Source organism: Nannobrachium achirus (genome assembly GCF_963921795.1).
Source record: "Nannobrachium achirus genome assembly, chromosome: 14".
Lineage (NCBI taxonomy): Eukaryota > Metazoa > Chordata > Actinopteri > Myctophiformes > Myctophidae > Nannobrachium > Nannobrachium achirus.
This window is the reverse complement of record NC_137821.1, coordinates 25,863,110-25,886,879: the sequence shown is the minus strand read 5'-3', so window position 1 is coordinate 25,886,879 and position 23,770 is coordinate 25,863,110.

Here is a 23,770-nt window from a genome sequence, read left to right as displayed (position 1 = left end):
AAACATAGGTTTTTCAAAAAATCTTAGAAGGATTCAAAAGACACTTATAGAATCGTGTCAAAATTCAAATTTTCACGATTTTTCAAAAATAGCAGATGTACAAGCTCGCAGCGCGGCACTCGGTGCCGCGCTGTGAGCTTGTATATCTGCTATTTTTCAATAGTTAAAGCATAAAATAATGAAACACAAATTGTGTACCCGTTCTGAATGGGTTAAAAGCTGAAGGCTCTGTGGGACGGTCCAATCACGTGAGAGGAATGGGGATGCGGTGGAGAGCTGCAGTTGGCATTTACAAATGCTGGGGAGTGCAATGAAATATGGGAGCCATATTTCAACATCTGGAAGACCGCCCGTGCAACACCACGTGTGTGTGGACACAGATACAGTATTTACAACGTGTGCACGTGCATGCGCGCACGTCTGTGGGCGTCAGCACACGGACGTATGCTGCTGACGCCTCCCACATAGAACGCAAACACAAGTCAGCTGGTGCAAACGCCATCAAGGTGCAATACATAAGTATGTGTGTGTTTTATGTGTGAGTGTGTGTGTGTGTGTGTGAGTGTGAGTGCACCTTTGACATCAACTTGACAGGTTCTTAATTACATCTAGGGTCCACGGTGGCACTCTTGCAATTGGTGTGTGCCCCACACACACGCACTTGCGCGCGCACACACACACACACACACACACACACACACACACACACACACACACACACACACACACACACACACAGGTCATTACACTTGTTAGGACATAGTATTGACTCATATTCATGCTATGACCCCTTAACCCAGACCAATTAATTAACAATAACTAGCAATGAACCTATAGCTAACCCCTATACACATAGCCAACGGATATGGGCTTTCTATTCATGTGGGCCGGGACACATTACGACCCAACAAGATGATACATAATAGATGACACGTATCTAAAAAGATAATGATACACAGGGGCCGTTGCAACAGGTGGGTTGACGTGAAGGAGAGAGCTGAATTTAAATTAACCGGTAAACTGAAGAAAAAGGGTTGTTACTGAAAAAGCAATTATACAAGGACGTGCATGACTGTATGTACCTACGTACGTATCGTCGTTGTCGGGTAGAAACCTTGTATGTCCAAAACCGTTCATTTTGTATTTATCATAAAAAAATTACTAAACTAGTGAAAACAGCCGATCTACAGTACAAGCACACAACGCCGTAGTGAGCTTGTAGATCGGCTGTTTTCACTAGTTTTGTGTGACAGCCTTGTATGATGAAGCAGGGCTTTACTTTTTTGCGAAAAAAAACATATAAATTTGAAACTTGGAGATACGAGGTTTCTGCCCGACAGTGACGATAATGAGCATTTGTGTGAGAAATGTTTCTGTGTTGTGTTCACAATCGACTTTTTTCCAATCATGCGCCGATATTTCGGCGAAATCCTTGACTGTGCTTTGCTTTTACTTGGATTAGGAGCAAATATGCAGAAAATGTCGCCAGGTTAGATACCGTAACAGGCAATCTCTTTGATCATTTAGGCCAGCGTTCAAGCTTGAAAAATAAAAAAATATATATATATATTTACAAATCGAATTCCCAACAAGATGGACATCTGCAGATGAAGTTGATTCCCGTAAATGTTTATTTTTCATTCAGCTTGGATTTATGGGACGGCATGAAAAAAGTCTAACTAAATCTACTGGCTGGTCCCGGAATTCACTCCAAAGCACTTTAAAATTAAATGATTTTATCTTTTATTTTAAAGAGGTTATTGATGATATTGTGATGGACCACTCCGACTATACCTTATCTGATCATTTGATTATGCTGGCTAATATTTACTGTACTGTGCAATCCCTAATATGATGTGTGTGATGACTACATCTTTGGTTTATTTTGACTTTTGCCACTTTGTGTTGAAATGACTATATTTATATAATTTACTTGATACATTGAAGAAGACTTTGACTCCAAAACATTTGTGGAATACTGTACAGTAAAAATATGGGGCCCCCCTCTCTCCCTTAAAAGGGACATTCATTATTGGTTCTCAAAGTAGGGTCTGGGGACCCCCAAGGGTCCCAGAGGGAGATCCAGGGGGTCCCCAGCTAAATGATAGCTAGGAACCAAATGGACCATTACTGATCGTAACGGGTCCATTTGGTTCCATTTGTACACTCTCAGAGTTAAATGAACATTGATTTTACAAAATAAATGTGGGGTGTCAGAGATAGAAATACCATTATGCATGTCAAACTGGGGGGGTCCTTGAAATTAAAATGGTTGAGAATCACTCCTAGAGCCGTGAAAGATCTTCTCTAATGGGGGTCCCTGGCATATCTTTTCAAATGGGCGTCCGCAGGCAAATAAGTGTCAACTTGGGGGTCCTTGACATGAAACAGTTGGAGATAGAGAACCAGGGACGTGCAGAGAATGTTAGAGAGGAAATAAATAAAAGGGCCTTTTGGTGAAAATATTGAAAACAGCAGACCTCCAAGCTCACGACGCATCACGCTGCGACGCGTTGTGACTCGTGAGCTTGGAGGTCGGCCATTTTCAATAATTCTTTCAACATGAGAAGTTGCATTCAAGTTCAGGAGAGTTTGGACACTTGGCCATTTTCTTGAATGCTGCCTTCAGGTATGGCATGGAAAGAGGGGGCATTTGCAATTCTTTCACCATAGAAAAAAACGCATTCATGGTCTTGAGAGGGCACTTTTTACAGACGGATAAAAGGGCAGGGGCTCAAGCCCCCTTTGATGTCTATGCGTGCACGTGCCTGTTGAGAAGCGCTGCATTAGGGGCTATGATGAACTGTCCAGTGAGGAGCTCTCCCTCTCTCATTGCACCGTTGATGCAGATGGTGTGGCCCCGCCTCCGGCATGAAACCTGACAGAAACAGAACAGCAGCCAGGCCGCCTGCAAGAATACGGCAACTTCAGCGAATTAACTCGGCTCGCGCTCCTATTAAAGCCTCATTAAATTCTCGACATTAGAGATGCCACGTCTCTCCAGAGTGCTACTCTCGTTTTTTTTTTCTCTCTCTTCTTCTCCCCCGCCTCTGTGCCACGTGGTTTAGCGAGAGGTGACGCGTGCCTGGGAAAGGAGGAGGGTGTGTGGAGATGCTCGGTGGGGGTGTGTACGGCGTATGTATGTCTAACCCACCAAGGTCTGCGTCCGATTCTAAAAAAAACGGTTTTCTGAAAAATGTCTCTACGTAGGTGGTAGGGCATTCACCAACTATTCGAATATTCGAATATTAAAGTCACTATTCGATGTTGTTCACCGAAGTCGAATATTCGCTTATTTTTATTTTTTTATTGTATTCTCTGTAGTTCATAAAGCTTGGCTAGATAGGAAGTCATAAGAATGAGTTGTCAATGCCCCCGGTGAATGAATTTGTTAATGCTCTATACCAGGGGTTCTCAAACCTTTTTAGGCCGTGACCCCCAAAATAAACATATCTGAACTGGGGACCCCCACACTGACAAGCCCTTGGAATTGTAGGTATTAATGTGACTCGGTTCCACAGATAAATATTGTGAAAATAGCAGATCTACATGCTCACAACGCCTCGCAACGCGAGGCGTTGTGAGCATGTAGATTGGCTATTTTCACAATGTTTGCCTCTTGCTTACTTAATATCTGACAGTTTGGCCAGTCCTGTCGAATATTCAACTATTCGAATACTTTGAGGTCGAATAATTTGAATACTAAAAATCACTATTCATGAATGCTCTAGTAGGTGGTGCTTAAACTTTTGAATGTCAAGGACCACTAGAATTATGTGTACAGATGTGCCGTTTCAAAGCTTCACAAGTCCTGCCATTGGCAAGACAGCAGATTTTCAGGGGGATGGTAGAACATTAAGAGGGACCAAAGAGGGCGTTAGGTGTTAAAGGTTAAAGGTGTGTAAATGCTGTTTCGGATTCTTATTTCCAATGAAAAGAGCTGTCGAAAAAAGTGCCCTTTGTTTTCAGTAACGGGAGAGAAGAATGACCAAGGCTAAACAGCTAAAAAAGAATTGGAAAACAAGTATTTCCAGAAACAAATGCAGCAAAAGTACAGGAAATGCCAAAGCTTTGAAATAATTGCACATCGGTATGTATTTGACCGCAGACCACCCATCTCAAAATATTTTGTTCCAGGGACCCTGAGAAAGAAAGATTTTATCTTTTTTCTTTTTTAGATTTACAAATTACAATTTACAAAAAAATCAATTTTTGAATAGCTAAAGTGTTAAATAATGGTTAAAATCTAAATCATGATCCCCATTGCCTTTATCACAGGGACAGGTCCCATTAGAACCCGTGTTCTTTTAGATGAATGTGATTGGTTGTATCTATTTCAGGCACCCCATTTATGTGTAACTTGTAATGTGCTCTGTATACCCTGAAGAAGGCAGTTGTACTGCCGAAACGTTGGTAATTAATCTCTGTGTTCAACAATAAAACGTTAATGGCACTTTGGCTACGGTGTGTGTGGCCACTTTTCTGTCCTTTTTAAGACACTTTCTGAGATTATACTGCCGTGCGCCGGCACCACCACAAGGACCCGGAGTGCGTAGCATTCCTGTGCACAGTCAAATCTAAAGTGACACATGATGGTGCTTTCCCGGTCTAAACGGGCTAATATGGATCCAGGCTTCGGGGGCGCTTGGTGTGGGCCGGGGGCCTGCCCACCGGGGGCCTCCCAGGCCTCATTGTAATTTCATTAGCCGCCGCGGCGACAACGAGCGCTCCATGTCACATCAACACATCAAACCCCCGGAGCCGCCACACTGTTCACGACTCGATGACACGCGGCACGCTCACACACAAGACACTTAACGCACATGCATACATAAGCATGCTCACTCGCTCACACTTGTTTTTTTCTTTTTTTTTAAATTATATTCCCCCCACACTCCCTGGCAACTACTCCGCCCAACACCCCAACCCCAGTAGTGGGAAAAAAGTACTCACATGTTTTACTTAAGTAAAAGTATCAATACTGCAATGGAGATATACTCTGTTAGGGTGCCCACACACCAAAATACCTAGAGTGGAATCCGCCAATGCATTTCAATGAGAATTGAGCGTTTTTTGCAGAAATCCTCTACTGACAAATAAACGCTCCATTCTCATTGAAATGCATTGGCGGATTCCACTCTAGGTATTTTGGTGTGTGGGCACCCTTAGGGTGCCCTCAGACCAAAATACCTATGAGAGTGGAATCCGCGTTCCGCCAATGCATTTCAATGAGAGTGAAGCGGTTTCATGCCAGCAGAGGATTTCTGCAAAAAACGCTCCCTTCTCATTGAAATGCATTGGTGGAACGCGGATTCCTCTCTCATAGGTATTTTGGTCTGAGGGCACCCTTACAAGGGATTCACAGTGTGCTTGAGTAAAAGTACGAAAGTATTGGCATCAAAATGTACTTAATGTACCAAAAGTAAAAGTACTCATTATCCCATTTCGGGTTTTCAAATGTATAACGATCTTTTGAAAATAACCGATCTACAAGCTCACAATGCATCGCATTGTGAGCTTGTAGATCGGCTATTTTCAAATGGTCAAAACGTATAAAGGGTTGAGTTGGATAATGTATGTTTTGTAAAAATAATCAAAATTTACAAAGTAATTGTAACTAAAGTTTTCAAATAATTGTAGTGGAGTAAAAGTTCAAAATGTGCCTCTGAGATGTAGTGGAGCATATTATAAATTGGAAATACTCAAGTAAAGTTAAAATACCTAAAAATGGTACTTAAGTACAGTACAGTATTTTCTGGACTATAAGGCGCACCTGACTATAAGGCGCACTGTCAATGAATGGTCTATTTTCAAACTGTTTTCATATATAAGGCGCACCTGACTATAAGGCGCACATAATAGACGCTACCGTTGCGTTATGCATCCAACAGATGGAGCTGTGCTAAAGGGAATGTCAATGTCAATGAATGATCCATATATAAGGCGCACTGGACTATAAGGCGCACTGTAGTTTTTTGAGAAAATTAAAGGCTTTTAAGTGCGCCTTATAGTCCGGAAAATACGGTACTTACAATTTAGGCATTTAGCAGACGCTCTTAATCCAGAGCGGTTTACAACAAGCAAGGTAATACATCAATACATCACATGCACAGCAATCGTAATCTAAGAAGAACACTATTGCTGTACTACTTAGTTACTTTACACCACAGCCCAACCCTCCCGCTCGTCTTTTCCTCCAGGGGCGTCAATTGGGTATGGCAGGGGTATGCAGCTGCCATACCCTGGGTCCAGGGGGGAAAATAAAAGTTACTTTTAAATATAAATCCATGAATATCTCTATGTTGTTAAATTACAGTAAAATAACTACAAAGGCAAAATTTAACAAAATGGTCACTTTAACAAGGTATTATAATTATATTCTCCACACTTTTATTCTCCCCATTTTGACAAAATGTTCCCAGGTTCCGCAGTCAGCTGCACAGGTGCAATGCATTATTGTTAATTGTGGCACGTTTACTAACATGCCAAGTTTAGCTGCACTTGAACAACCGTTCCAGGCTGCCCTATCCAGCCCAAGAAACCGTAGAAACGGGGGAAAAAATAAAATGTACTTCTTAAAATAAACGTATCATCCCTTTTGCTATGAGGTATGGCAACATGACTGGTGTCTTGCACGCGCGCCTCAGTCATGTTGCCATATCTTAGCTTTGTCTGAACTGACGCCACTGTTCTCCTCTCTCCCACCAAGCGGGACTCTCTCTGGGGGTGGGCATGGTGGGAGCAGGATTTCTTCTGGGGCTTTTCCCCTTTTTGCCTTCCCGTTTTAGCAACGGCGGTGCTGGAGCCCGGGAAGGAGGACACTGTGCCGAGGAGGAGAGGAGTGGTGGAGACGATTGGACGGGGCTTTGATATATGGAGCCGGCTTTGATGGTCTCTCTCTCTACCCCTTCTTTCTCCCGCTGCTCTCTATAAATAGCTGACTACAGCTTTAGGGGGGAGACGCGAGGGGTGCCGGGATGACAAGGAAGAGGAAGAAGGAGGAAGGTGAAGGCAGGGACTTGCTGGGCCCCTGATTCAGCCCGGGAAAAAGAGTTGGAGAGGCCCTCATTGCGCGCTATAGAGAGAGATCTCTCTCTATAGCGCTGCTGCTACTCAAAGATTTGCCATTTCAGATCATGACAAGTGACAAGCCAGTGGGCCAATTACATGAGTTATATTTCATCGTTGTCGGGTGGAAACCTTGTATGTCCAAAACCGTTTGTTTTGTATTTATCATTTAAAAAATGATTTAAACTAGTGAAAACAGCCGATCAACAAGCATGTGAGCTTGTAGATCTGCTGTTTTCACTACTGTTGTGTAACAGCCTTGTATGATGATACAAGGTTTCTGCCTGACAGTGACGATTTACTTTGTTGACCGCCCAGTCCCCAAAATGGAACGAAGGCAGACTTTTTATTTGGACCGGCCGGGAATGAACCGGCCGTTCGGGAGTTGTCCCGCTTTTCCCAATGGCCAGCACGTCCCTGGGTGAAGGGAAGGATGGTGGGAAGAACCTCTGGAGGACCTCTCCTTCTTTTTACAATCGACATACAGTAGAGCTGGGCGTATTGTACACACACTGGTGGATAAAGTACTCAAATGGTTTACTTTAGTACAAGTATCAATACTGCAATGTAGAAATACCCTGTTACAAGTAAGGCTGAAGCCACACCAAAATTACCGACTGTATGAGAGTGGATTCCCCATTCCGCCAACGCCAATGCATTTCACTGAGAATGGAGCCTTTTCATGCCAGTAGAGGATTTCTGCAAAAAAAAAAAAACGCTCCATTCTCATTGAAATGCATTGCCGGAATTGGGATTCCACTCTCAAAGGTACTTTGGTGTGGGTGCAGCCTAAAAGTCCGGTATTCAAAATGAACTTGAGTGAAAGTACAAAAGTATTGATATCAAAATATATTTAAAGTACCAAAGGTAAAAGTACAAAATGGTATAAAAGCTCACAAAGCTCCGGATCTTGGATCCGAGATGTAGTGGAGTAGAAGTAAAAGTATTTTAAATTGGAAATACTCAAGTAAAGTACAAGTACCTCAAAAAATGGTACTTAAGACAATAAAAATAGAGCCCTTAGTGTTACTGTTACTAAAAAATATAGCAAGTATTTTGGCATGAAACCCACATTGTTATCTATTTAACAAAGTACCCTGTATCATACTGCTAATATCAGCGAGTTATCATGCTTTTAATTGTGGAGAGACCCTCCTGCTTCAATACATACAATGCACTATGAGGCACGGCTTGCCCCGACCAATATGGCGTCCATATCGGCACGTCTCTCAGCAGTGGGCAATGCAGTATATCTACATGCGTAGCGTATCTACACTATGTCTCCATCACCCACATAGGCGATGTGACGTGCCGTGTCGTGCATTGCAAAACAAATGGCCTTGTTGTTGCTCGTTGTGCCGGGTATGCGTGGCAGAGCCAAGCCTGGAGTCACGACTTGTGGACGATGATGGTGATGATGATGACACAGTTAGAGCAGCCCAGTGCAGGAAGTTACCACCGGGGGAAAAGATTGATACATTTTGTCGCTTCTTCAGAGGAAGACCCCGCCCCTATCCGCAATAAATGACAAATGAGTTTAACTGCCACCGTTAAAGGCATTTATAATATTGATCTGCTGGGAGTCAATAGTCAGGAGCTATGCTCAGGCACTCATAATATCACTTTGAGCAACGCGTGCGCACACACGCGCGCACACACACACACACACACACACACAAAGGCACGTGTGTCTAAAAACAAGAAGGAGCACAAATCAATGGACAGCGTTGCTGCAAAGGGAAAGACTAATGTCCCTAACGAATGGAAATAAACACATTAGGAATGTACAGCGTTGACCAACCTCTGTGATGACCTCACTCCATCTTGACACAATTAATCCCTCATTAAGAGGGTAATTGTTCGCCGCTGCTCATATTTATTGTTGATGGCAGTGGCGAAGGTGCCCGCTGCCATCGGGGTGGGGTGGGGTGGGGGGGGTGGGGGTGGGGGCAGAAGGGTGAAGTGGGGAAGAAGAAGAAGCGCACGTGTGCACAAGTGTGCGTGCGTATGTGTGCACGCGAGCGCATGTGTGTAAGTGTGTGTTGAAGACAGTGGCATCACAAGGGGGGGGAAAGTGGGACTGAGTCACTAGGGCCCAAGGTGGAGGGACCTTAATTATTTTATACTTTAGCTATTGAAAAATAGCAGATATACAAGCTCACAGCGCGGCACCGAGTGATAATGTGTGCAAATCTTTGAATATGTCGACTTTTCAAGCGAACATTTTGTAACTCACTGACATAGAAACATATGTATATTTTCTTTTTCAAAAAACCTTAGTGGGATTTGAAATATCCAAAGATATTCACGATTTTTTCAAAAATAGCAGATCTACAAGCTCGCAGCGCGGCACTCGGTGCCGCGCTGTGAGCTTGTATATCTGCTATTTTTCAATAGTTAAAGCACAAAATAATGAAGAACATTCATGGGGGGGGCCCGCAGTGAATCATTGTACCCAGGGCCCAGAATTTGGTGCGACGCCCCTGGTTGGAGATAGTGGCTAGCTGTGGTCTGCAGGCGCTCCTGCTCCCCGAGTAGCCGGGGAGGCATCAGCTATAGGGAGGAGGGGGGGGGGTTAAGCAATCGATAGAGATAGGGGGCAAGGCGGGACGGGCTCTAATTGAAATGAATTTGGCGGTGGATAGATAAACGATTGGACATGTAAAGAGGTAGTGGGGGGGTGGGGGGAGGTAGAGAGAGAGATTGAGAGATTTTTTTCACCTTTTCTCTCAAAGGGCGAATGTCTTGGGAGTCTTCAAATGAGAAATACGGTCACTCTATCATTGGCAGGAACCAATAAGAATTTTTACACAGGGCTGAATCAATCATGCCAAGATTTAATATGGAGGAGGAGTAGCGTGTGGGGCAAGGGGGATGGGGGGTGGTATGCGCACATTTGCACAGTGTAATAATATGTTTCTACATCCTGTCCATTTGGCCACTTGGGTTGGATTAGTAGCTCCAATATCCAGGCCACACTAATCACGAAGCCACACCGCCGCTGCTGCATCCCCACGGCATCCTTTCTGACATTTCAATCGGAGCCATATCAATAACACAATTCCTGTTTCATTACCGACGCAGCCACGTTGCTGCTCTCGAGACGCCGCGGAAATATCAACAGAGCGAGAGAGAGAGAGAGAGAGAGAGAGAGAGAGAGAGAGAGCAAGACGGAGACAGACGGACAAACGCAACAAGCAGCTGCAGATTTCGGTCTAAACACGTCGCGGCGTCTTCGTTTGACTTCGATCATGGATCGGGGGCGCCCTGTTGATTCTGCGCATTAAAAGGAGTGTACATTTCTACCACACGTACGGCAGCAGTCAGGTCTGATAAGCACGGGGAAGAGCAGTAACGGCGCGCGTGTCTACGTCCGAAGCTTACGCATGCGCGTGCATACATTCGTGCGCGCGCGTCTGCTGAGGTGCGTGGAGGTGCCGCATGTGCCGTTGTGTGATCTGTGGTCCCTTATAACCTCCCTGATGGGAGGAGTTGAGCAGACCCACCCCCCTGCCAAGGTGCACCGTGCACGGAGGGAGCGTGGACTAACGCGCACGCCTGCCATCATTTTGAGCACATAGGGACAGAGGGACGAACGGAGGGAGGGAGAGGAAGACAAGAAAAGATAGATAAATAAAAAGGACAGGGGAGAGAGGCGACCGAGTATTTCCCGGTGAACCTAAGCGCAGCGGTGGGGGCTTGGGAGTGTGGGGAACACGCACCACTGACTATTGCTGATGATGGAGAGGTTATATAGCCTTTATGTATTGAGAATGAGAGGCACTCTTGCCGATTTAGTAAGAGACTCGTCGCCAATTGCAAGATATTTAAAAGTTATTTCGGCCGATGATATCCTTTGTTATTGTTTACAACCACAATTATTCACGTGTGGCAAGATCGCGGTTCACTAGTTTTTAGTAGGCTTTTCCATTTAATGATTTCCTTTATCCTCATCTAATCTTGCGCTAATGCACGCAACCGTTTTCGCCAGGTTTTAAGGTCTTATTTTAGTTGTTTCTCATAAGCTCGCAACCCTCCTTGCCCATCGGCCCCCACCTTTGCGCTTAGGTTCACCGGGAAATACTCGGTCGCAGGAGAGAGAGGTGCGAGAATGAGCAGAAGGATGTGTGTGTGTGTGTGTGTGTGTGTGTGTGTGTGTGTGTGTGTGTGTGTGTGTGTGTGTGTGTGTGTGTGTGTGTGTGTGTGTGTGTGTGTGTGTGTGCGCGTATGCGTGCGTGCGTGCGTGTGTGTGTGTGTGTGTGTACTGTATGCGCGTGTGCATGTGTGTGCGTGTGTGTGTGAGCAGGTGTCCTGGACTATACTTGCGGTAGGAGAAGAGAGGGGTCACCAACCCGAGGGGACACTAGCCGTCTGCGATGGCTGTTGTTTGTTTTGGTCGGAAACACATATTCACAGAGCTCCCCGAATGACAGGAAAAGGAGCCATTGTATACATAAATAAATATGTAACCGGGGATACACGCATTGTAAATGCAGCCAACATAAAACGTTGACATTTAGCTAGACTCTCTTATCCAGAGCGACTTACAAAGTGCGATATCAGAGTAAAAAAGCATGAACCCGTGTCAACAAATGACAGGGTAATACTAGTAGAAACACTGCAAAGAAAACAATGTAGTGCTTCAAACTAGGATACAACGAGGTCAACATGAAACGTAGCAACTGTCTAAACAACAGACAGGCAAACAGCATAGTTTACATCTCATCTAACTACAGAAACACATAAGTAACATACTGTATATCTGGAAAACATAACTATCTAAATAGGCAACAAGTAGTTATACAAGCAAATAAGTAGGGCTAAGGGAAGTCCGAAGAGGTGAGTTTTTGTGGCGTAAAATACACTCAATTAAATTCAAAGTGGCTCTATTGCCATGGGAAATGTGACTTCACGTTGCCAAAGCGAGTGACAAACAAAACAAACTAAAGCTAATTTATGGACAGTAAATTATATAGGCCTATACTACAGTGTTTCTCAAAGTGGATTGTGGATTCCATTCCTTTAAAGGGGTCTAAATGGACCCATACAAGTCTGTAACTCTGACAGTGCAAATGGAACCAAACGGACCCTAACGGATCCAATTGGTTCCATTTGTACACTGTCAGAGTTAAGGGGAGACCTTGGAGTTTAAAAGTTTGAGAAACACTGGCCTACTATAATAAGGAAACGTATAAACAGAGCAGTGTAAACATTTCAACTTTGCAGTCAAGTATAGTAAGTACAGAACTAAAATAATAAACTGTCTCTCTCTCACACCCACACTCTCCTACTGTGCAGTGTGCTACATCCAGCACTGTAGCAGCACCAGTGCTATTCCCCTAACATACGACAGACTTGTATGTACTGTACCTGTTGGTTAACACTCACCACATGAACCTGCTGCCGAACAGCTTCACAACCACATCTGCCCTATGCTTAGTGCCGTGACGTTGCTGTCGGGAAGAAACCTTGTGTCTCCATATTTCAAATCGTCACTGTCAGGCAAAAACCTTGTATCTCCAAGTTTCAAACGTGCATGTTTTTTGGTAAATTTAAGCCCTACTTCATCGTACAAAAGTGCTGCACAAAAGTTGTGAAATGACCAAATGTGGTCACACGTCAGACGTCACACTTTTTCCCTGCTCATATCTCTGCAACCGTTGACCCGATCCATGCCAGATTTTGCACACACACTCCTTGCCTGCCAAACTACAACCTCCAAGGACCCCCGGAGCCCCAGGGACCCCCAGGTCCCTGGGGGACCCCCAGATGTAAAAAATGACCAAATGTGCAAAAATGACCAAATGACCACCGCAACGGGGCTGCTCACGGTGAATTCCCGGGGACCACCGACTCCTGGTGCTCCAGAACGGATGCAAAAGTCCTGGCGCCCCCAGTGGAGGACCCCCTGCCACTGCAGCGCACATAAAATGCCGTAACTCGGGCTAGGAGCGTCCGGGAGAGCCGGGGCCGGTACCTATTCGGCCGCCAAGGCAACGCGGACACCCCACCCCTCATTTCTCACATGGCCCTATTCTAGCGCCACCTTCAGGCCGATTTTAAAAACACATTTTTGGACACTGCTCCTACAGTTTTTGCCCTAAAATCACGAATATCACTACACAGCATGTCTACACTCATGTCATCAACATGGATCAGGAAGATTTTGGAAAAACAAATGTTTGCCCTATTTGTGGAGATAAGCCACCTACGGTCGCTTATCTCCCGATTAGGGAGTCTTACTGGTAAATACTAAAACGAAAGGTTTTGGACATACAACAAGGTTTCCACCCGACAACGACAAAATACTTTGGGGGAGAGGGGAGAATGAATGCCATACTTCCTCATACAACAGTGTCACAGAAAAGTAGCTAAAAAAAAAGGATCCAGTAGAACACAGGTAATTTTGTACATTTCCTCCTGGCCATACTGTAGAAGGCTTCCACCTGACTGCTGTCAGTTGTTTGGTTTATGCGTGTGTGTGTGTGTGTGTGTGTGTGTGTGTGTGTGTGTGTGTGTGTGTGTGTGTGTGTGTGTGCGTGCGTGTGCGTGCGTGCCTGCGTGCGTGTGCGTGTCTGTGTGTGGCCATGCATGCATGTGTGCATGCGTGCATGTTAGGGGAGGAGCGTTATGGGGTAAGTGGTTTTAATGGTGAGCAGCAGTGCTCATACTGTATGATCATAGTGATTACAAACACCCAGGCCACTGGGCTACTACTACTACTACTACTACTACAACTCCCTAGGCTGTGAGAAAATGCCTCCGACGTGCAGGAAGATGGATCAGAATGCTATTCCCTGAGAACAGAGCAACGTGCAACTGCCAGGTCAAAGATAACATTAGGCCTGATAAGATAGCGGAAATCCATATATTAGCATTGCATTTTACCATGAGAGTGCATGTACACGTGTGGTCAGGGGCGTCACACCAAATTCTGGGCCCTGGGTACAAGGATTCACTGCGGGCCCCCCATGAATGTTAACTATTGAAAAATAGCAGATATACAAGCTCACAGCGCGGCACCGAGTGCCGCGCTGCGAGCTTGTAGATCTGCTATTTTTGAAAAGTTGTGAAAATGTGTGCAAGAAACCTATGTCAAGGACCCCCAAGATGATATGTATTTGGCCACGGACCCCGATCTCAAAATATTTAGTTCCAGGGACCCCCCCCAGAAGCAAAATTTGAGTTACAAATGTTCACTTAAAAAATACATATATTCAAAGATTTGCGCACATTTTCACGACTTTTCAAAAATAGCAGATCTACAAGCTCGCAGCGCGGCACTCGGTGCCGCGCTGTGAGCTTGTATATCTGCTATTTTTCAATAGATAAAGTTACTAGGGCCCCTCCACCTTGGGCCCTAGTAACTCAGTCCCACTTTCCTACCCCTTGTGACGCCCCTGCGTGTGGTATAGGTATGTGTGTAAAATGCACCTGCAACAAGACAGATGAGAGGGAGCACAGCTCGTTTTGTGATGTTTTCCCCCTCCCTCTATAAGACAGATCATTTTTCATTGATGTTTTTCTCTTTTTTTTATGCGAGTGGTTCAGGTAATGGGCCTATTATATTTTATTTCCATTGCAACAACAATAGAAAGAGAAGAAAACGTGAGTTCTGTAACCAGGGGCGTCACACCCAATTCTGGGCCCCGGGTACAAGGATTCACTGCGGGCCCCCCATGAATGTTAACTATTGGTGCTGTATATCTGCTATTTTTGAAAAATCGTGAAAATGTGTGCAAGAAACCTATGTCAAAGGACCCCCAAGATGATATGTATTTGGCCACGGACCCCGATCTCAAAATATTTTGTTCCAGGGACCCCCAGAAGCAAAATTTGAGTTAGAAATGTTAGCTTAAAAAATACATATATTCAATTTTCACACATTTTCACATATATTCAATTTTCACACATTTTCACAACTTTTCAAAAATAGCAGATCTACTAGCTCGCAGCGCGGCACTCGGTGCCGCGCTGTGAGCTTGTATATCTGCTATTTTTCAATAGATAAAGTTATAAGGGCCCCTTCACCTTGGGCCCCAGTAACTCAGTCCCACTTTCCTACCCCTTGTGACGCCCCTGTCTGTAACAAAAACAGGAGCCATGGCATGCAACAAATGCGAACGGTGCATTAGAAACGTGTTTTTTTTTGTTTTTTTCATGAAATGATACAGTGTTATCATAATACCAACATGGTGTCCATGCACCTACCTGAGAGGGGAAGAGGGGGGGAGGGAGCCAATTCCACCAGCGCCACACAGGAGCATGCAAGAGAAAAGACAGAGATAATTAGAATTGGTAACGATAACCAAAATGTGTCATCTTAGTCAAAAAAACGAACATTGAATTAACACAGCAGCCCCCAAAGGAAACAATGTACTGTTAAGGCTGTCACAATTATTACATTTACATTTTCATAATCGTCATAATCGTTTTCCATGTTGAAAAATGTTCATACATATTTTTTTAAGTAAAAAAATGTGTGGAAATAGCAGATCTACAAGCTCACAACGCATCGCGACGCGTTGTGAGCTAGTAGATCGGCTATTTCCACTATCAATGTTCTTTTTTAAGTATAAAGTTGTCAAATATGTCAGTAATTTCTTTGTATACTTAGGTTATGTGTCATATGTGCAACTTCAAAGCCTAAAAGCCAAACAGAAATGTAATTGTCAACGACAAAAACACAATTAAATCGCAATTATTTGAGTGACAATTAATCGTCATGTAAAATGTCATAATCTTGACAGCCCTATGTATATTATATTTTTAAATAACAATGACCCTGCTTTTAGTCATAAATAACATATATTTATTAATGAATTGCCTTGGATCATCACATTTGATTGGAAAAGACGTTGTATTTGTTTTAGTAACTGTGCCTGTTTTATGCTTAATTAATCAGCTAATCATACAATTAATCAGACAAACACTCTATCAATCAGCTGTCCACAGGCTAAATTGGCACGACAAGCTCGTTTGATTGATCTTCAGAAGACCTAGACTCGCCACTCCACAGTGTTTGCCCTACAGGACCCGAGGCTTTACGAGAATACATTATTTTGAACTTCTCAATAAATACCCTGCAAAGTCCGGCGCAAAACTAAGCAAATTAGCCGCTCCAAAAACGAATTATCATGAAGCTCCAATGAGAAGGATGATGGACGATGGCTTGCCGCCACTCCTGACAGATTTTACATTTGACTTTCTAATTAATGTGGGGATTTAATGTGTTTGTTAATTCTGTCAATAGCAATTATGTCTCTTTTGGCGGGCGGCGCCGCGCGCACGTGCCTCTTTTTATGCTAATGTCCTCTTCCGTATGTGCTGCATGGAGCCCCGTGGTTGCCAAACGAGCCTGGCCAGCAAATGGGCTCTGGCTCCCCGCGGAGAGCAAGCGATGCTGAATATACATGGTGCGGCGCACGAATTCGAAGGCGGCACCGTGGCGTTGTGTGCTTAAGGAAATTGGCAAGCGACTTGGGGAGCCGAAACTGAAATGGTTTGTTTGGTGATGAATGCCGGGGAAAGGCTGATGTTTACAGAACAATGCAGACCCACTAACGTTAATGGAGAAAAGATTAAGACAGATCAACGACGCACTGGCATTTCGTCTCATTGATACATCAGATCATAAAATGCAATTTACTTGTATATAAAATGACCATACATCAGAATCAGAAATGTCACTTTGTTTCGCCAGACAACTATTCCACAATCTCTGAATGCTATATAGAGTCTGGAACAGCAGCTCCCTAACGGCTAAGCAGCAAGCTAAACATGCTTATATGATTTTTATTTATATAATGATAAATGTGTGCTATATGTGAGACTGAAACGGAAGTGACGTGGGGGCTTCACTTCCTCTTCATCTCGCACTCATCGTTTCTTCCCCGGTTTGCCAGACTGCATGACGGGAGCATTTGACCAAATCGCGGAGGCAACAGTCTGGCCACGCGAGACTACTTTGTTTCAGGCACTTAGATAAATAGAAGCCAACCAGTGCCCGAGCACCTGCCAGATTGCTTTCATAGGAGAAATGCCAACCTAATTTCTCTCATTTTACGTATATCTCTCTTGTCTTGATGGACTGAACTGCTGTTGATTTCCAACCCTCATTCAATCCAAAGGGCTACAGGGTGTTTAGTTACAGGGTGCCATGTTTACTCCTCCTGTTACAGTCTGGTTTTAGGACATGCCTCAAAAGTGTGAATTGCTAGGTTCTGTTGATAATTTGATATCTATAAATAATTACCTTCCATATTTATTTGTAAATATAATGTGTGTTTGACTGCTTCTCTGATTCTTCTGGTTTCAAAATAGTTCTACTCCAGTAAAGCATATACAGTATGTGGATATATAAAGCTACTTTATTCTTCAAAAGTCTGTTTTTAAGTTGGATGTTTCAGGGTCTCTTACATTGGGCCCCCGTCCATCCCAAAAGTCTGTTTTCTTTGCATCTATTTTTCATTCAAATTTTAAAAGAAGAAAAAAACAAACCAAGCAAGGTAACTTAAAGCTTGTGGAGGCTTTAGCGTATATGGCTTGGCGAGTCTTTTCGATTTACGTTACCATTCTTCAAACTTTAAACAATGTACTCTAACAATGGTGGAGCGCTGTGTTGGGAGTGCACTCACATATATCAAACAAAAGAAGAACAAAGTTTCTTTTGGACACCAAATCCTTGAGTAAACTTTTAGTAACAAGGTTGCAGAGTCTTGGTGCTACTCTTTCTTTTGGAGGTGGGGAGGGGATGAAGACAAACCGCGCTGAGTCAGCGCACGCCACCCAAGTACAGAGAAAGCCCCGGTCTGAAGAAGAGGAGGGTTGGAAGATGGATTTAACTTTCACACCGGGACGAGTCCCTAGCCACTCTCCCTCTCCTATCCTCCTCTTTCACGCGGACCTCTCGTCTCCTGTGATATCGAACCCTTGCGTGCCCTCTGCCTCCCGCTCGACCTATACCTCCCTTCCGCTGACCCCGCAACCCACCTGTACATCAATCACGGGATGACTTTCGAAAAACTGAAAACTGGAGTTGCAGAGTTGAAAGAGTCGAGGGGAAAAAAACACAATGGTATTTAGAGGTTGTTGTTTTTTTTGTTTTTTTTGTATCATACCGAAAGAAAAGACAGAGACAAAAAGCAAGGGCAAGTGTCGCGATAAGGCATTTCATCATTTCACTTTCTTTATCGAGCCCAAAGTCGCCCCACTGAATTATCCCTTTTAACACAAATTAGAGCTATCAGTTATGCGAGTGTGCAAAACAAGGTTAAGCGGGCGGGGGAAGGAGAGGGGAGGAGGGGAGAAAGGTTTGAGACAGACGGAGGAACAAGAGAGAGCTGAACAAGGAGGGATTTGTTTTACTTTCTTTGATCTCCTCCGAAAAGAAAGAAAAAAGTTAAACTTGAACTGACTGTGTGCAGTCACGATGCACAGAGCACTGCTGAAAGGACCATACCAGCCTTTTTTGACAATGTTTGGTGAAATATAGACTGTATCATCTAGAAGGTAATCTTACCTTTAGAAGTTATTATCTCCCCAAAAAGTGTTTTTTTCTTTTCTTCTCCATAACAGGCAATCTTGTCCATTCGTCCTACCCAACCACAGCTCCAAACAGGAGTGATTGGTTATATTGTTAATGCACTTATTTCTCTCGCTCGAAAATTAAAAAAAATCTGTACGTCTGCCATACATACTGATAGCATTCCATCACATTCTAACATTAACAGGGTGATTGATTGATTGATTGATTGATTGATTGATTGATTGATTGAAGACTTTATTAGCGGTTTGCATAAAAAAAGTTAGTTTCATGACAGTACAGTTCACTGGTACAAGGTCAACTAAAAGGATAAACCCCAAAAAAACCTATGGCTTGTTTCAATTGAGATCCTTTTATTATTATTTTTTTTAACCTCTTGAACCCTATTGCCCCCGCCAGCGGAGGCAAAAGGTGTTGACCTCTGAACAGCTGTCAATAAATGTCAATAAATCAATAGAGACCAAATCAAACTACAATTTCTTTGTTGATTATTGTTACAGTGGGCCTACAGCATAGTAATCACCCACATAGGAGCAAACAGGCTGGCACCCAGTCTAGACATAGACCGAAAAAGTAGATGTTCGAGCGAGAGAAATAAGCAGATTGGAGCCTGTTCAGGTAGGGCGAAACGCAGTGAAAGGACAAGATTGCCTGTTATGAAGAAAAAAACAACAACATCTGGACTACTTTTTTTGTGGGAGAGAAGAACGCCGACTAAAGGTAACATAACCTTCTAGGCCGAAATTCTCCTTTAAATCTGATGCCTCTGAAAACATCAAAATCTAAGACGCTCAGTCAGTCTCACTTGGATTCCATAATTTCATTTCATTCCGGTGTCCATAGGCCCAAGGCCCATGCATATGCGACTTACTTATGGATTATGGTACAATAGACCTTCATTACAAAATCTACTGTAAGAAAGATAGAACACCATGTTAACATCTGAATAGCAAGAGAGGTACGTTTTGCGTGATTCTGGGGTGCTTAAGATATGCTAGAGGCATCCAACTTCAACAACAATTATGAATAGGCCAATATATCTCAATAAAATATATATTTTGAGGAATAAAATCCTATCCAAGTTCGAGCGATACAGACTTTGAGGACCCACGTGTCAAAAACGGCTGTTAGGGCGCCGCCAGGTCCGTTTTAAACGGCATCTTTTTGTATTTGCCGATTTGTCGTTCATACGCGTTGCTGACAGCATGTTCGTGTCGCACAGTAGAAGCCAACGCAGGATGGATGCCAGCCCTCCAGGTCTATTCTGCAAAGCATGTTGGGAAATTTACTGCTGCGCTGCATTGTGACAGAAACACAAGCCTATAAACATTCTCACAACTCTAAAAGGTTGTTACCCCACCATTCTTTTATTTATTTTTTATTTTTTTGTCATCATTTCAGAATATTCTCTCACATATTTGCATATTACCGTATTTTCCGGACTATAAGGCGCACTTAAAAGCCTTTAATTTTCTCAAAAAACTACAGTGCGCCTTATAGTCCAGTGCGCCTTATATATGGATCATTCATTGACATTGACATTCCCTTTAGCACAGCTCCATCTGTTTGATGCATAACGCAACGGTAGCGTCTATTATGTGCGCCTTATAGTCAGGTGCGCCTTATATATGAAAACAGTTTGAAAATAGACCATTCATTGACAGTGCGCCTTATAGTCAGGTGCGCCTTATAGTCCAGAAAATACTGTAATCGAGTCACAATTTTGGCTAAATTGGTTCTTACGGGGATTAAAAAAATGCTGCGGTTATAAAAGTGTCACACTTGTAATAAAACTATTTTATTTTTTTCCAGTTTTGTTTTAACGGCACGCGATTTGTATTCAGGACCACATCGCTCACACGTGTGCACGCCTCCCATTTACATGGGTTCCAACCGCAAACCCTCTCATAACTCTGACGGAATGATTTGCTGTAAATAGAAGAGGCGTGGGAAGGAAAAAGGAAATACGTGAGCGAGATAGCGACAAAGTGAGATATACTATAGTATAGACGGAGCCTGGCATGTTGGCTGGTCATTTATTGCAGGAGGAGACCCGGCAGAGGAGACAGGGCTTAACCCACAGAGACCTGGAAAAATACCTAAAAATGTCTTCTAAATCTTAATTGTTTTCTGAAAAACATTTCTTTATCTGTGGTGCTCAAAGTGTTTTAATGTCAAGGACCCCTAGAATTATATATATTTGACCGCAGACCCCCATCACAAAATATTTTGTTCCAGGGACCCAGGGAAGATATGAGTTAAAGATTATATATATTCAAAGAATTGCTCAAAGAGTTGCTCACATTTTGTAAAAGAAAATAGCCAAAGTATAAAAAATGTAGGTTAAAGTGGGTCATCTCCATTCAGAAACATTGCCATTCAGAAGATTGACTTAACCCTAACCCTAACCTCGGCGGGGGTATTTCTGAATGGGGATGTTACTAAGTGGGGGTGTTTCTGAATGGAGGTCTGCCCCCAATGCGTACCCGGATTTAGTGGCTTAAGTTGGAGGGCGGGGGGGGGGGGGGGGGGCTACTAGTGGTGGTGGGGAGGGGGAAACAGTACCTTGCAGACACAGTACATTACTTTTTCATCAGCGTATGCACTCCCCTAAGCCCCGGCCCATGGGGGTGTGCGTATTGAATCACAAGCGTGGCCTGGGCTCCCTTCCTCCTGCACTCTCGTATATTGTCTATACGAGATATGTGGAGAAGGCTCCGTAAACTCATATAACCTACAAAAGCTACCACACACACACACAAACACACGCAGACAGACACAGACACACGTACATCGTACGCACGCACACACACACACAGTCAGAGACCACCGACAAATACAAATAAACCGAGCTGAGAAATGTCGCATAAAAAAACATCCACATAAACACGGAACGACGCAAAGCATTGTGGGACTGACAGACACGCACGCACACGCGCACACGCGCACACACACACACACACACACACACACACACACACACACACACACACACACACACACACACACACACACACACACACACACACACACACACACACACACACACACACACACACACAGTCGCACACACACAGGGGTCAGAATCAAATGCTCCATTGTAAAAGATCTTCATCACATGATGGGTACAAATTATGGGACTAATAAGACTTAATGAGCTGGCGATGACAGTGCCAAACCAAGCAGGGCACGGTTGTGGTTGGCGGTGGGGAGTTTACAAGCTTCCAGCGCGGAGGAAGAGGAGCGGGGGGCTGCGAGGAGGGGGGGAAACAACGCATGCACATGACTTCCATGTCACATTTACAGCTCCATGAGGGGGGTGAGGGGGGTGGGGGGGGGGGGGGGGGAACCTCTGTGTGTCCTTGCCATAGTTCCCGACGTTGTAATTACCACCTTCTCCCGCTTTATTACACATCTGGCTTACCCCGATAAAGCCTCGGAGGCTTCTGCGACCCGTGCTGCCGACGCAATCGCGCTTCACTATAGTCCTCATCAACATGGGTAATAACAACCCAGTAGTACTGTGGTTGTACTGCACTGTACTGTGCAGTACTATCATGCCAGGTAATTTGTTGCACCGCTTGTTTTTGCCAGGTACTTGACCACTTAAACCAGTGGTCTTCAACCACTGGCCAACCACTGGCCAGGCCAAAGACCCCTAGTTGAGCGAGATATTAAGCAGGGACCCCCACAACCTGTTCATAGATTCCATATCGTTTCAGTGTATTTTGGATTCATGTCAATTTGAAATTGTCAATCAAATATGTAACCACTTGAGCCTTTTACCTTGACCTTTCACCCTTCACTCTGTACTTAGTCTGCTCTTTTCCCCTCTACACCAAACCTCTTTGCCGAAAATAGCAGCTTGTAGATCTGCTATTTTTGGCAACAGTTCTCAGAATATGGACACTAGGGTTCAAGTTGTTAATATAAAAAGGATTTGAAGATTTGGACGACCCCCTAGTAACTCTGAGGACCCTCTTGGGGTCCCGGACGCCCTGTTGAAGACCCCTGACTTAAACCATCGAGACTTAGGATGGCTTCACATTGCAGCGTACCGTTCCCGAGTACGCATCAAACGGTCCCCAGACTACCTCCCGAGGTGCTCCCGGGTACGGTTCGGCGATCCGTTCCGGGGAGCGGTACGCAGCGTTCACACTATCACAACATCTGCCAAGTAGGGCTGTCACGATTATGACATTTGACATGACGATTATTTGTCCCTCAAATAATTGCGATTAACGATTTAATTGTGTTTTTGTCAATGACAATTACATTTCTGTTTGGCTTTTAGGCTTTGAAGTTGCACATGGTAGATATGACACATAACCTAAATATACAGAGAAATTACTGACATATTTGACAACTTTATACTTAAAAAAGAACATTGATAGTGGAAATAGCCGATCTACAAGCTCACAACGCGTCGCGATGCGACGCGTTGTGAGCTTGTAGATCTGCTATTTCCACTATTACTTTTTAAATATATGAACGTTTTTCAACATGGAAACGATTATGACGATTATGAAAAATAATCACGATTATGTCAAATAATCACGATTAGACAATTATGTAATAATTGTGACAGCCCTACTGCCAAGTGATCCCAGGTGTGCACCAGGGACCATAGTCTGAATCTCTTCACCAAACATAGCAGAGCTTGTAGATCAGCAATCTTTGGCTACCGTCTCCCCCCTCTTCCCCCCAGAATATGGATCATAGACTGTAAGAGTCCATATGCTGCGAAAATGAAGCTTTTTTTAGCCCTTGTATGGGTCTCGCCATCATTGTTTACTGGTACCCAATTGGAATGCTATTAGCTGCCAACGGTCACGTGCAACCGCAGGGATACTTGGGACATTGTCTTGAGCTTGCAGAAAATAAAGCACACGAAGAAGAATCATCACAAGCCTACGATCACAATCCCCTCATACAGCATACCCTGCTTTAACATCAATTATAACATAAATTGGACCATATTTTCACAAAACGCATATCATGGTGATTGAAACAAGGCTTTAAACTAGCGACAGGAACCATAAAGTGTTTATGACAATGATTATCAAGGTAAGAAAATCAAAGGTAAACGTTTGGGGGAAATTAATGGAATCCTATGGAGAACATGTTGCTTTTGGTACCAGAACAGCGCTAACCTCG